Raw genomic sequence first — 14,301 nt, 5'->3', positions numbered from 1 at the left:
AATGCCACATAAATCAACTTCAGCGCATGAAAACTATACCCACAATTGACGTTAACACGACGTGAGAGATGTATGAAAGGAGTACGTATGTAATGTTTATAAAATTGTGTAGGCAGCAATGCAACCACAACTGACGTTTCACGAAGATTAGCGTCTATTTTAAAGGTAGTTCCGAGACCTGGAGTAGCTCTGTGGTAAAATCTTTCATTTCCACACAGAATGCTTGGGTTTGATTCCAACTGGGACCCTGACATTTATTCTTTGAATCCGTCGGGCCGACGCAACCGATGTCGGGTATTTCTTAATGTTCGCGCGTTAAAATTGCCATTGTGTGTTCTCGTCGTTCGTGGGTAGCTATATCACCTGTGGCACATACCCATGCACATGGCAGCGGCACATACCCGCTCGTGTGTACGTGCCACTATCTGGCGGGAAGTGTTTCATGACACACGCGACGGGATAGTGACATTATTCATGTCTTGACCAGCGCGTCATAGTCGTCAAACTATCTTATCCTCGCATGCTAATTTTGGTTCACGCCAAGTTAAGGGAGTGATTACGAAAGCACCCAAACGTAAGCGGCAAGATAGATACATACGCTCAAAGTCGCCGAAGCTTGCTAAGAAATGCTTCGCACTTAATACGAAAGTAAAAGGTGACCTTTCAGAAATGGTTGAATATTTATTGTACGATGACATAAGAGAGCACGCACAATACCTATTGGTATTTTATCGTGAATACACATATGTTGACGACCGCTGGTAGATCTCTATTTCCACGACTACCATTCATGATAAATGATGAAAGAAATTCTTATAGTAGCTGTAGTAAGCTGTGAACGCGTAACCAGAGAAAGTGCACTGACTAGAAGAGCGTCGGTGGCTGGACGCCTAACTTAGGCTAACGTCGCCATTCTAAAAGAACTTGTCGTTGGGCTAGTTGGTATAACATTTTGAAGAATAGAGTTTTGAAGAATTTAACATCACGGCAGAACTAGTGGCAAATGTAACGCACATCTTGTCTCCCCTGTAGCGCGGCCGAAATTTCCTGGGGATGAGCGTAAGCACAGACCCGCATATGTTTGAATAGTAAACGCTAAGTTCGCAGGCGTTGAGTTTGCGTATGGTTACTATACGAGTTATCGAGTAGCGTTTGCCCCCCGCAAACATTGACGCACGCTCTAGTCATCGCGAAGGGGCCTTGCGGGCCGCACGCTATTTCGAATTTTTTTTTGTGAGCGGACCGCAAACGTTAATGTCAATTATCCTTATGATGCAGGCGCAGTGGCAGCGACCGCAACTGATAGCGTTTCCGTACGCTATTTGACAACTCCCTAATAAAGCAATCGCGTTCGCTCGTTTCGCAGAAATTCTCATGCCGGTTAGGATGTCGGCGTTTGCGCCAGCGTCGTCGTGTGTGGGCGAAAAAACATCGCTTTGTTAGTGACAGAAAAATCGCCAAAGATGGAAATAAAAAACAAAACAAAAATCTGATCCTGAGTGTGGGTCGAGCACTGTCCGTCTGCGTGGAAAGCAGGTGCATTGGCACAGAGCTGCAATATTTGTTGAAACTACGTTGACAAAAAGAAAAATGAATGTCACGTAGTATAGGAGAAGCGTAGAGTCGCGTGAGGCGTCAAAAATGTGAACTGAGCAACAAGCGGGTGTTTTAAAAGCCCAGCCGTTATAAAGCGCTCAGGCACATTTGATCATTATCAGCAGCATGAAACATCGACAGAATAACAGCTGCGTAGAATCGCGTATAGTCCTACGTACGCGTAGTGGGGCCTTCGCCGATCCGCAAAAGAAACGATTATGACGTAACGGGCACTAAACTGCGCTTGCAATAGTCATTCAATGACACATTAAACGACCAATGTTAGGCGCACAGTCGGTTCTTTCCTCACGGCGCAGTTGAGGCGTGCACCGAAAAACGAAGCAGGCTAGCAGTACAGAAGGTGATGCGGACCAAGCCCAGTTACGCTATCACGATAATGCGAAGCTGAAGAATCCTCCTTTATTTCTTTTTTTTTTAAATAATCGCTCGAACACTTCGTGCAGTTGGTTAACCAGCGAATCGGAAACGTGCGGCCCCGATGTTTATGACTGGGCTAACGTCGGTGGTTCTCTATAAACCCACCTAATTATTGGTTACGTCTGTCTGTAACTCTTAATTGGCGTCAGCCACCCGCGTGCGCCATTCTTCATTTTTAGTAGAACAGTGCTCAGTACTGAGGCTTACCCAATTTTCGTTCCACACAAGCGTAGGATGGACGAATTTCAATTTCACTTAGTGATATACGACTTCGGCTTAAAGAAAATAACCACGAGGCGCGCAAGCAGCCGAGATATGCGTCTGCGGGCATGGTCAATTGAATACGAAACCTCGTTGCTTGAAAGTGTTCTTTAAAAATTAAGTGTAGCGAAGTAACATTACCCAATATTCATATTACCGATGTGTATCTTGATTGAATAACTGAACGGATTAATCTTGGAATTCATCGTCAAAAGCAGTACTGACGTTATGAGATGGCGTAACATAAGAATCTGCCGTACCTGTTTTTATCAGCGCGCAGTATTGCCGTGCATGCAGAGCATCATACGCAAGCGTTTTCACATGCCGTTTGTCATACGCTAAAGTCGAATACAATACTACGCTGATAGCAGTGACAGAGGTCACTGTCGTGGAGGGTAAATGATATTTGACTTATGATGCAGCCTTTCCTTGGTAAGGTGCGAATATTCGTCACAACGAAATGGTCACAATGTCTCACTACCTACCGTTTCATTTGTTCCATGCAGAACCAACGTCCCAGGTTAAAATTGCGCATATCAATGGGATTAAATGCCAATAAAGTCTACGTGCTTACATGGTGTGCCGGTGAAACAGATCTACCGAATGACAGTTCACGCCGTAAACTCGCACTCCTCATGCATCTTCTAACGTTAAACGGCATGCATCAATGAATTTTACGACGAAACCCCGCAGGGAAGCGAGAGAATAAAACGATAGCAACAGCTGCCACGGCCATTAACAAAAATAAAACAGCTGGCGACGTTAAAAAACCAAAATGCTACGCACCTTGGCCGATTGGGCACGCAGGGTATGTGCAGTTTGGCCGAGACAGCAACGAAGCGGGTGACAGGAACTGCCGGTGTTTTCGCGTGGCGCAGCAACGAAGGCGGAAAGGGAAGCGCCGCGTTATTTTAGCTCGGGCGAGGAGCCCCGAGGCGCGACTCTGATTGGCTGGAGCTCGGCAAGCGGTGCCCTCTCTCTTTTTCCTTTCTCTCAACGTGTTTTTGACGTTACGAGGCATTCACAACTCTCGACACAAACGAGAAGGGCGAAGAGCGTTTCACCGCAACGATTGCCGCCCCCAGAGATCCGTTTTTGGATGCTTATCACAGAGGCCGTGCATAAACTCTTAATCGCTTCAGAATTAAGTTTAACGCGGCCGCTGGCCTAACGTATACCTGCAATATCAGCACACATCCGAAGCATCGTTCTCAAACGCCTGAACGCGTTCACGTGCAATTTCAAACTTCCAAGTTGTTTTGAAAGTCCTATTACTGTACATTTTATCAACTTTCTTTTCGCGCTGGCAATATGCTGGTAAGTTCGGTGCGTCGGCGTGGTGCCGAGTGCCGTGACGTCACGCCTCACCACTTTTTTTGACTAACTGAATGCGCTTCGCCGAAGAGTAGACATGTCGATTAGGTGGACACATCGAGAATAGCTCCCATGCGTTTCCACACATATTCTGATACTCGTCAAAGACAATTTCTTTGAAGTGCGCTCCTGTTGCACTGCCTGCAGTCAAATTACGAAGGGCGCGGTACCTTGCCGTCTTTTGTGGCTGTCGATAAAACTGACCGTCACGGCAGATGCTTACCTTGATATGCTCCCGATCCTACGCCGCCCGGAGGAGGAAAACGGTGACGCTTGACGAGCACAGCGTCGTCGTCTTCGTTTCCGCCGCTGGGAAACAAGCTAGTGGCTGATGGCAAGCGCAGTTATAATAAACACAATAAAAAAAGCGATCCTGATGCTGCCATCTGGTGGCACTAGAGAGAGTCATTGTAAGCGGGACGCTGCGTTCCGTGACCGCCGTTAGCGCAATGTTTATCTCGGAGGTCACAATGCCATTCAGAGCCCTAACTGCGCGCCGCGTTCTGCTCAATATAAAAATAGCTCGAGTGGAATACATCAGAAGATAAAAACCCGTCTCCCAACCATACGACGATCTCATAGTAACGTGGTGACAAATCTCGTATGAATATTGCCGAACTGGTGTTATTCTAAAACGTGACCGTACGGAACGGAGAAATATAGGATGGTTTAAAAGAAAACCAGCAGTAAAGAACACAACGCAAGGGCGCTAACAGAATGTTTTACTATTTTATTTTCTATATCTGCAATTATTTATGTTGATTTTATTTACTATTCATCCTGGGCGCTCTTGATATGTCTTAATTCCTTAACTCACCCATTTTCCGAATTTTAAGGAGGATCGTGTTCCAAAAACTACACCTCTTCTTTATTGCGTTGCGAATCTTGAAATTATCATTACAAAGAAGAAAAAAAAAGACCAAGGATTTTGTTATTCGCATTAGGCCATTCAGTGACTGACGATTTCCTCTTAAGTGCTCCATATTACGGGAAAAAAGGTTGTTTTATTATTCAGTGACAATTCCTAAAATGAAAAGCAGCATGGCCCAACTTCATTATGGTCCTACTGGGGAGCTGAAAGAGAGAGAGAAAATTAAAAAAAGTATTATGTCATTCCTTCCTTATACGTTTAAGAATTCTAATCTTATTCACTGCATCACTTCAATATTATGTATACGTTCACGGCATGTGAAGAGAGAGAAAAAAATAAGCAGTGCATAATTCAAGGAAGGTTTCTTCTCCGTAACCAGAATGGCAAACTTGGAAGTATTATGCATTGGGCGCCTTTCATGAAAAACCTTAACTCGACACACTTAGTGAGGATTACACACAACACAGCGCCTAATAATGAAATGATAATCTGGCTTGCAATGCATTATTTAAATGTTGTCATTTAGCCACATGAACAGCCAGACCGATAGCTTGTATCATGTTCCCTTCTTTAGAAAAAAAAAAAAAACAGTTTCCAGCTGCTTGCCACACTTTTGCCTATTATAGAAACAGGAGACGGATTGGCCGGCCATCGTGGTTAGCATTACGTTCAGCGTCAATTCCCTATTGCGAAATTTCTAGTGTAATAGATCTTTTTGGGAATACGGGCCAGGCTGTGAGAATTATTTAATAGTGATTCGAGCGTTACAGCGGCTTCTCTAGGCAGCAACATCTCTACGGAGTCTCTTTAATAACGAGCATTATCTGCTTGTTCGGCGTACTATACAAGGCCTAGGTAAACGTCGCTAAAACTTGGCGTGTTCTCAGCGTTTTTTATTTGCATATAGAGATACGCACTATGCCGAGTACAGAAGCAGCACACTGGAACAAATTCGTATGCGTTGCTCTTGTAATTGCACCACCGTCTTCTTTTTATTTACAAACTCACTTTTTTAGCAGCAAATTCTGTGTCGATATCATTACAAGACGGTTCGACTTCATTTCTAATTGTGCTGTTTCGCAGAATATAAGGTGTAATAGTTCTGTACACTGGCATGTACACAGTCGCTGCCTGCATGAAAAGCCACGCTGGAAAGAAATAGCATTGTGAGCCAGGCGTATAATTACATTATACAACGCGCAATCGCCTTAATAGTATATATACATATATATATATATATATATATATATATATATATATATATATATATATATATATATATATATATATATATATATATATATATATATATATATATATATATATAGTAGTATAGTTCCGCGCTATTTGTTATCTTTACTATAGATATATTTCTTGAAGTTTATGCGTATTTTCACTCTTCGAAAATTGCTTATGGAAACTGCAGTATCAATGTCTGGCTCGGTGGAACAGTGTTTATAATGCTCGGCTGCTGACGTGAGGGTGGCGGGTTTGATTCCGACCCCGACGGTTACATTTCAATTTCAGCGAAGCGATAAAGGCCCGTGTGCTATGCGGTATCAGTGCCCGTTAAACAACACTAGATAGCCGAAATTTTCAGATAGCTCTACTACGACGTCCCTCATATTCACACTGTGGGTTTGGGTACTACGACGTCCCTCATAATCACACTGTGGGTTTGGGATGTAAAACCACAGATGTTATTAACGGCGATATCAACAAAAAAATAAGTTTTCATTGGCGTAAATATTCAGCTACTCCTAACACGTCACGAAACGCCTCATGTTCTGAATAAGGAACCTAAAACTTTTTATGTTGATGTCTGCTTCATAAAATCAGCTAAAAGGTGTACGAAATTATGTGGTCTTCACGTTCACAACAAAAACACATTTTTTATGTAGAGCTAAAAACTACAAGAGAAATAAACGGAACTGAAATTTCGTCCTTCCAGCCCCCTATCAGTCTTGGAAAAAAAAAAAAGGATATAGATTTATTAGTGTAGATGCTGTTCGAGTCATTTTCAATAATTTCAACCCATTATTTTGCGCTGTTACGCAATCGAAATGTTTGCAAAATTTTCATATCGTCTGCGACATAGAGGCTTGACTCATTCTTTCAAGCTTCGTCACCCCAATGGCAATGTCAGTGACCAAGTCCGAGCGAAAACGTATCTGATGAGAAACACATAGAATTTCTTATTCAGGTAGTAGATCTGGGGCTTTACACGTCCCAAAAAACCACGGTGTGATTATGAGCGACGCTGTAGCGGAGGGCTCCGAGTTCTCCAACCTAGTCGCCCTCTGCCGTAGTCGCTTCCGAGATTATGCGATCAGTTCTTGCTGTGAGTCGTTCCGATAAAAACAGAGTGCGTGAGAGAAAGAGCGAAAAAGAGAGAGAGAGAAAACGCCGTTTTAGTAACTGAAAATAAGATAAAAAATATTCTTTACTGTTATTCCGTGTTTACAGTGTACACGAAAGTGGTCTTGCACAGTCTTGCTGTACCATGTGAAACAATCCACACATATTTCCACACCATTCGGAAATTGTTCCACATTGCAGCGTGCGTGTTCCTTTCGCAGCAATTGGTCTTTCATGCCATGGATTCGCACACGTCTGTCATCATCTCAAGAGTGTTTTTTTTTTAATCTGTCACCTGCTAGATGCAGCGGAATCATGTTCTTACTCCTGTGAGAATACATCTCGATATTGTCTCTCTAAACGATTTCCTACACACGAAGCCTTTAAGCAAGCAAAGTACTCTAATTTATACTGTGAGAAGTTGATACTGTTTTCAGATTGTTTTCTGAATCACACAGGCCCTTGCTGGAGAGGAGCTCATAAAAATTCGTAACATCGGCAGCTCAAAATGATTGAGTGAAATATTGGTGTTGGTATTTCTCGCTTCAACTTGCTGTCAAAATTAAAATAAACGATGACGCTATTCGCTCATCCGTAAAAGGATATGAAATTCACTTTAATTGATTGATCCTTTAAACATTTCCTTGTCCTTAGAAAGTTGGATTATCAACTTAAGACACAAAATGAGGTTTGGTTGGCTTCACGCTCGGTAAGTAAAACATCGCGTACGCGCGTGCAAGTGTTGTCATTAAGGTATATATATATGTTCGAAAGCAATTTATCATAGTAAAAAGGGTACCACGTAAAACTTTGGAAGTTCATTTGTATACGATGGAGTTCAAGACAAAGAAGACATCCATGCAAAAAGCTACACCCGAGTGCATAGCCTTTCTGGGCTCACAAATACTTAGGCAGAAAGTCACTTGTTTTATTGACACATTTGTGAGTTTAAGTGAAAATGAATTCTTATCTGTGTCTTGTGACTGTTAGACATATTAACACTTCGCGCAGAAGTTTGCGCCACCCATGCTTTATGAAGATGCTGGTGAGTTTGCCTTTTCTCCCCGCAAAAAAATTCAGGTGGAATAGTTCAAGTCTCGTTCTGTTGTCTTTTTCATCCGGAGTTCTGAATCTTATCAAACAATGTCAATTCTTGAACGTCCATCAACTCTTCCAACTCGCCACTTTTCTGCACATAACAAGCTCATAAAGCCACGCATAACACAGGCATTGTGTGAGGGGGCATTACACAAATAATTGGGCTTGAGTAATTAGTTTAGCTATGTTAGTCTGTGCAATGCAAAATAATTGTATTTTTTTATTCCGTTCACAATATATTTGCCAAAAAAAAAAACCATCACAGAGGCCTCACTTCTTGCATAGAACCGCTGTATATAAAAGGTCAAAGTCACCAGAGACATTACGCAGTGGCGTTACTGCGCTGTTTGCAATGCGACTTTAATGCAAACTTGCATGCAAAAAACGTTTTTCTTTTCTTCACTACCGAGAAGTCAACAAAAGAAGACGCCGTTCAGAGCACTGTGTTGGCATTGTCGTCGGCGGGCACATTTTTTCTTCTTGCACTACACCTACGACACACGTACGCCAGGCTATGCAGATAATCTGTCGTATACAGGAGTGCAATCACCGCCGCAGAGATAGGAAATCCCGGTGACGTTTGCTTGGTATGAACAGCTTTGACATCAGAGCGGGTTACACATCGCCAAGTTGCTGACGTGACATCGCTATTGTCTGTGTGGTATTGTTCACGATGTACTTTTTGTTTTGTTTCTGTCAGATTATTAAACGATATGACACAGCATCTCTTGCCATAACGGCTGCATTAACACTTATTCGGTTGGTTGCTCTACCTCGCTAAGTGTTTGTACACGGTGTCAAGAGGAGCGATCAGTGGGACTGTTAGACTCGTTTCGCCATTTTTGGGTAATTAAAACGTAAATAACTAGCCCAATCTTTTTTGTGTGGTCCTCAAGGCATAATTGAACTTCCAAGAAGCATTGCATTTCCTCATTGATGTGGCAGGGCTGGTAGTAAGATTTTCACAATTATTCTAATATTAAAAAAGTAACACATAGACATAAATTGACCCTACGAAATGCAGCTGCATTTGCTGACACGACACTGCCTAGGTAAACAAGCCAACGCCTGGTGTTCAGTGGTAAGTGTCAGTGTCTGCGTGTTTTCCTTCGTTGTTGCTCGTCCTGTGACACTATCCTACAAATAGAAGCCAGCCAACCGAATATATTTTTCTGCTATAAATGACTCGGTGAAGGGATACAGTCAAGAGTACTAATTTTCAAACCATTGGATCCGAGAAGGCGCTGAATCTTGAGTGATAAGTGAAGTTATCTAGTAAAACTCCGCAAAGCTATAGTCAGCGTATGTGCTAACCAATTAAGATTGCAAATTTATTATCTTTATTTGATTTTATTTATTTTCATTTGCTGGAGAGGCCTACTTGGCCCCAGAAGGAGGAGCAGCACATGTGAAAAATAAAGTGGAAGGATGGCTTGATGCATGCAACGGTGCAGTCAAGAACTAATAAAATGCAATAATGGTTGAACAAAAACAAATACAATACTTTCATGATAATTGTAATGCTGATTGATTGATATGTGGGGTTTAACGTCCCAAAACCACAATATGATTATAAGAGAGGCTGTAGTGGAGGGCTTTGAAAATTTTGACCACCTGGGGTTCTCAAACGTGCACCCAAATCTGAGCACACAGGCCTACAGCATTTCCACCTCCGTCGAAAATGCCGCAGCTGCAGCCGGGATTTGATCCCGCGACCTGCGGGTTAGCAGCCGAGTACCTTAGCCACTAGACCACCGTGGCGGGGCATATAATTGTATTGCTCATATTTAGTGAAATGAATATCAGCAAGAATAAAACACCAAATCTAACGAAATATGCTTTTCCAGACATTGACCCAAACATGGTGACATAAGTATCACTAATCGATTCGGTATCAGTAATAATACAGTATATTCGGTGTCGAAGTCGACAGGGTATTCGGTCTCGGTCTGTGAAGCGATTTGCACCCAATTATAAACAAACAGGACGTCAACTCACCGCATAGACCCTCGTAGGCGGGTTGCGTCTTGTGCGGACAGCGATTTGAACAGCACGTGCCCTGGGGACAGCGGCTGCAAGCCTTGCCGCTCATGTACACGTGGCCTCCAATCTCGTTGCCCCTGCGTTGTTGCCGAGTGTACACTTCAAGTGGGTTTATTCATGAGAGCGAACGTCATCTACGTGGCCTTCCTCGCTGGGGTTTCGAGGTAACCGTTACATTACACCTCATTTACTCGTTGCTCACAGTGCAGATAACAGTAAGACTCTGATGGTACTGCCAGCCTTGGTTCGAGAAAAAATGCGGTACAGTAAAAGCGTGTTAATTCGAACTCGGTTAATTTGAACTAACGCCATATTTATGGCACGGACGTGTCTATTTGTAAGGGGGGAAACTCACAACAGTTCGAACGCGTCGCTGTCTCGAATAGCTGTTATTTAGTTAATTAATTGATTGACTTAATTTGAACTGTGGGTTCCTCAACTCTTTCTCTACTCCTCGCAGAAGTCGATCCAAAGAGATCACACTGTCTAGCAGAAATTAATCATTTTAAATTTATTAAAGACGCAAGACAACGAATGAGTAGCATTTCTCAGCAGATGAGTATTTCGACGCTGCGCTCAAGCTCTTGGGCAAGCTGTAAACGATGCCAATGCAGTCGCGATAGGAGTAGCGCGAGAAAACGCACATTAATGATTAGTTTTAATTTTGATGGCGTTAACGCAGCCATGAGGAAAAGAACGTGTTTTAGCGCATAAATATCTCAATACATTTTATGTTCATGGTGATGAACTTAATTTATCAAATCAGCTGCCATAAACGTGTCCAGACGAGTTCGGAGGTGGGTTTATTGGATCATGTCTGCACAGCCTGGTGCGATGTTCATTCCTTCAAGCGCCCACCCGCTAATTCAAACTTCGCTTAATGCAATCAGTTAGATATTCCCTTTTGAGATGAAATGAATGAGCTTTTTCTCTATTACACGCATCAAATATAGGATTTAGCAATTTTTAGGCAATTTTTTGAGAATTACACGTGAGGGTTGTGTCTAAAAACCAGTAATCTTTAGCGGATCAGGCTCACGAACACGACAACACAATCGCCCGTCCCTTCACATAACACTCATCTGTAATCAGCATTGCTAGAAGTGAAAAAAAAAAAAGCTGAACCTGTCTCAGAATGAATAAACATAAAACACCTATTTGCTGGCTTTTTTTTTTTGTAGAAACGTTCAGACTGAATGAGTGAGCATCGGCCACATGCTACGCGCCTGTGCCGAATAAATGGATTCTTCAAACGATCATGCGATCTGCTAGTAGTGGTGCGCTGGGATGTCGGCTGAGGTGAATGAGTGTAACCAATTAACTGTCGCGTAAGTTCACTCTACTTCGTACAAGGTGATCACGGAATATCTGACTCACTCTGTCATGCCAATGGTTAAAACACCGTCTTAGAGAGAAGTAAAGAAAAACCCAACGCACGCTGGCATGTAGTTGCAGAGGTACAAGCTGTTGCCGGTCTTGGCGTAACAGTCTTTCCAGGCACAGCCCACCTTGTTTGATTTGCTCCAGAGGAGCTGCGCAGGACACACACCATGCATGGTTAGATAGTGTGAGCGAAACGAAATAAGCTGCACTACAAACCCTTGTTGGCGTAAGGAACAACTGCACAATCACAAAACAAAGTCCATTATTTAAATATATCGCATATTGTTAAGTTTCATTGCTAAGCTGACCATCACGTGGGCACAAACAGAGTCACAACGCAGGCTCGCGAAAAACAACAAAAATGGGACAAAACATATAGTGGTATAGCTAAAGCCATGCAAGTAAATGTGGTTATAAAAATTTGACACTTTAGGCACACCTTCCAGCAAACCATTTAATGTGTACGTATATTATCAATGCATGCCATATATTTTACGAATCATAAATAGAAAATAAACAGTCGAATCAGCGAGAATTTGGGAAACGCGTTACTTCTACATTTCAGTCATAAACTTAACTTAATCTGCCCTCTACTATAGCAACATGCCTTTTATTCCTTGTCCTTGTTGTATGCCAAAATACATAAAGTTTTGTAGTGGTGCATCTCTATGGGCACATCATATGTCGATATCTTATTCGAGCAGGACACAACATCGCTATACCTTCAATGACTTTGCCTGCTAACTATAGAGTCAAATGCAGTATAAGCAAGCTTCTTCTCAGAGAAAGCTGCGTAAGTAAGTTTCATAGATGATGCACAGGCGGCTGCACGAGCCGGCCGTGCTCTCAGTAGCGATGTACACTCATGTGCGCTCATGTCTCAAGGCCGAACGCCATTATATACGAAGGCTCAATGCGGACGCGCGATGATCGTCCCTGCTAGCGAAAGCAGGAGGTCGGCCAGCATAGCCCACAATGAAAATACACGCGTGATCACGAATCGATCAACGCCAGACGAGAGCCTTTGTTGTTGTTGTTGTTGTTGCTGTGTGTGTGTGCGTGTGCCTGTGCGTGTGTGTGTGTGTGTGTGCGTGTGTGTGTGTGTTATAGTTCTGGCGCAGTTTGTATGTGCATTTAACTTGAATGTACGCGCACGCGATTGATCAATCAAACAATCAATTGACCAATCAATCGATCAACCAGTCAGTCAATGTTTTGTTCTCATTTAAATAATTGTTGGTGTTTTACGCCCCGAATTTTCTATGTGATTATGAGATACGCAGTGGTCGAGTTATCCGGCAATTTCGACCACATTAAATTCCTTGACGCGTACCTTAATCCACGCATGGGAGCTTCTAGCATTTCACCTTCGTCGAAATGCCACCACCGTGACCAGGGTTCAATCCTGCGACCTTGGGGTATTAAGCGAAGCACCATAATAGACGGCAAAATGTTTCTCTTATTGCAACATCTCTTTCTTTCTTCAGGGCTTTAGCATGACAACGTATGAACATAATAATCAAACGTTATTATAGTGTTTTATCTTTCGCACTCGTGATTACACCTTTTTTTAACCAATTTTGCGCTCTGGAGTGCGCGTTAATTCACCTAGTCGTTGGTTTCAAGATCGCAATAGCAAAAGCACCCAAGAAACGGTGTAACGAAAGAATTTCTTTCCGATTTCAGATAAAGAAAAGGCGATTATTGTAAACTACTAACTCTTGTGTTGTGGTGTGCAGTTTAGGACGGTACTTATTTGAAATATTTGGCCAGACAGAGGGGGAAAAAGTGTTGAATGTGTGTGGGCTTGTGTTGTTCCCTGCCAATGCTACTATAGCTACGCGGGCGCATAAAACCGCAACCGTCCAGTTCTTTCGGAATCATGATGCCCATCTTGGACGCCTTCGAATGCGCTTGTGTTCGACGTTGTTGTCCCTACGGGGACTTGTACCGAAACCGTTGTTGATGCGACGGCCTCAATGGTCGGCCTCTGAGAGGTATACCATAGAGAAATATAGTATGTTTCTCTATGGGTATACTGCGTGCAGCATCAAGGAGCTAAAAACTACCAAGTCACCATGAAGAGCATGGCCTTCATGTCTCTAATCGTCGATGCTGGCTGCCTGGTGATTGGAGCGAGCGTGTTCAAGTCGTCCCCGTTGGCCCGCAAGTGACGAACGTCGCCTGCTTGTTCCTGCCATCGTTCGTCTCAAACGAAGCTTTCGTACAAGCGTTATCCTCATATGGTATGGTGCTCACTGTCACCAACAGTAAGAGTCAAACCTCATAAACGCGAAAATGCTCACGACAGCGACGAGCGACGCGACGTAGATTGCCTTCGTGCGAACATAGCGCAGGCAAACCTCACTCACGCGACGGCTTCGGTGAGCGAACTCCACCGTTGCTTGCATGAGGCCGTCGACTCGTACCAAGAAAAGCGCGTAGTGAGTGGTATTCAATTTAAAAATAAGATATATTGTTGTGTAATCGAACTGAAAGTGTTTATTATTGCCTTGCAGAACTTTTTTATGTGTATGTGCATAAATTACGTTACTTCTTCGTTGTGCACGCGTGACTCGGGAGGAGAGGAGAGTGAGAGGAGGTGGTGATTTCGTGGCACACGAAGAGAACCGGCAGCAAGTCAGTCATGTGCATCATGTTCCGGTGCTTTGAGCACAGCACTTCCGGGTGATGGGTGACGGTTTGCAAATCTGGAAAACCGAGTGATCGCGTGAAAACTACCCCGTGACACGTCGCGCGAACGTCCTGTTTCGTGGCTCAAAGCATCGCTCGTCACTGTCACGTGCATTTTCGTGTTTATGAGATTTGTCCTTAAGATGAGTGGGCGACGCGGCGTACTCCCTGGAACATGGTTTGTT

General features: G+C 43.3%; 1 long non-coding RNA gene across 1 annotated transcript; it reads right to left on the bottom strand.

The window, feature by feature from the left end:
- Positions 1-4,653: 4,653 nt before the first annotated feature.
- Positions 4,654-11,591, bottom strand: LOC142796101 (uncharacterized). Its single transcript, XR_012893548.1, has 3 exons — positions 11,477-11,591; positions 9,995-10,116; positions 4,654-4,743 (listed from the first exon to the last, which is right to left on the bottom strand). It is a non-coding gene; the product is annotated as an uncharacterized LOC142796101 (long non-coding RNA).
- Between the last annotated feature and the right edge of the window lie 2,710 nt (positions 11,592-14,301).

This window comes from Rhipicephalus microplus, unplaced genomic scaffold, assembly GCF_043290135.1.
Source record: "Rhipicephalus microplus isolate Deutch F79 unplaced genomic scaffold, USDA_Rmic scaffold_1106, whole genome shotgun sequence".
Lineage (NCBI taxonomy): Eukaryota > Metazoa > Arthropoda > Arachnida > Ixodida > Ixodidae > Rhipicephalus > Rhipicephalus microplus.
The sequence above is the reverse complement of the archived record's forward strand: the minus strand, read 5'-3'. Positions and strand labels throughout refer to the sequence as shown.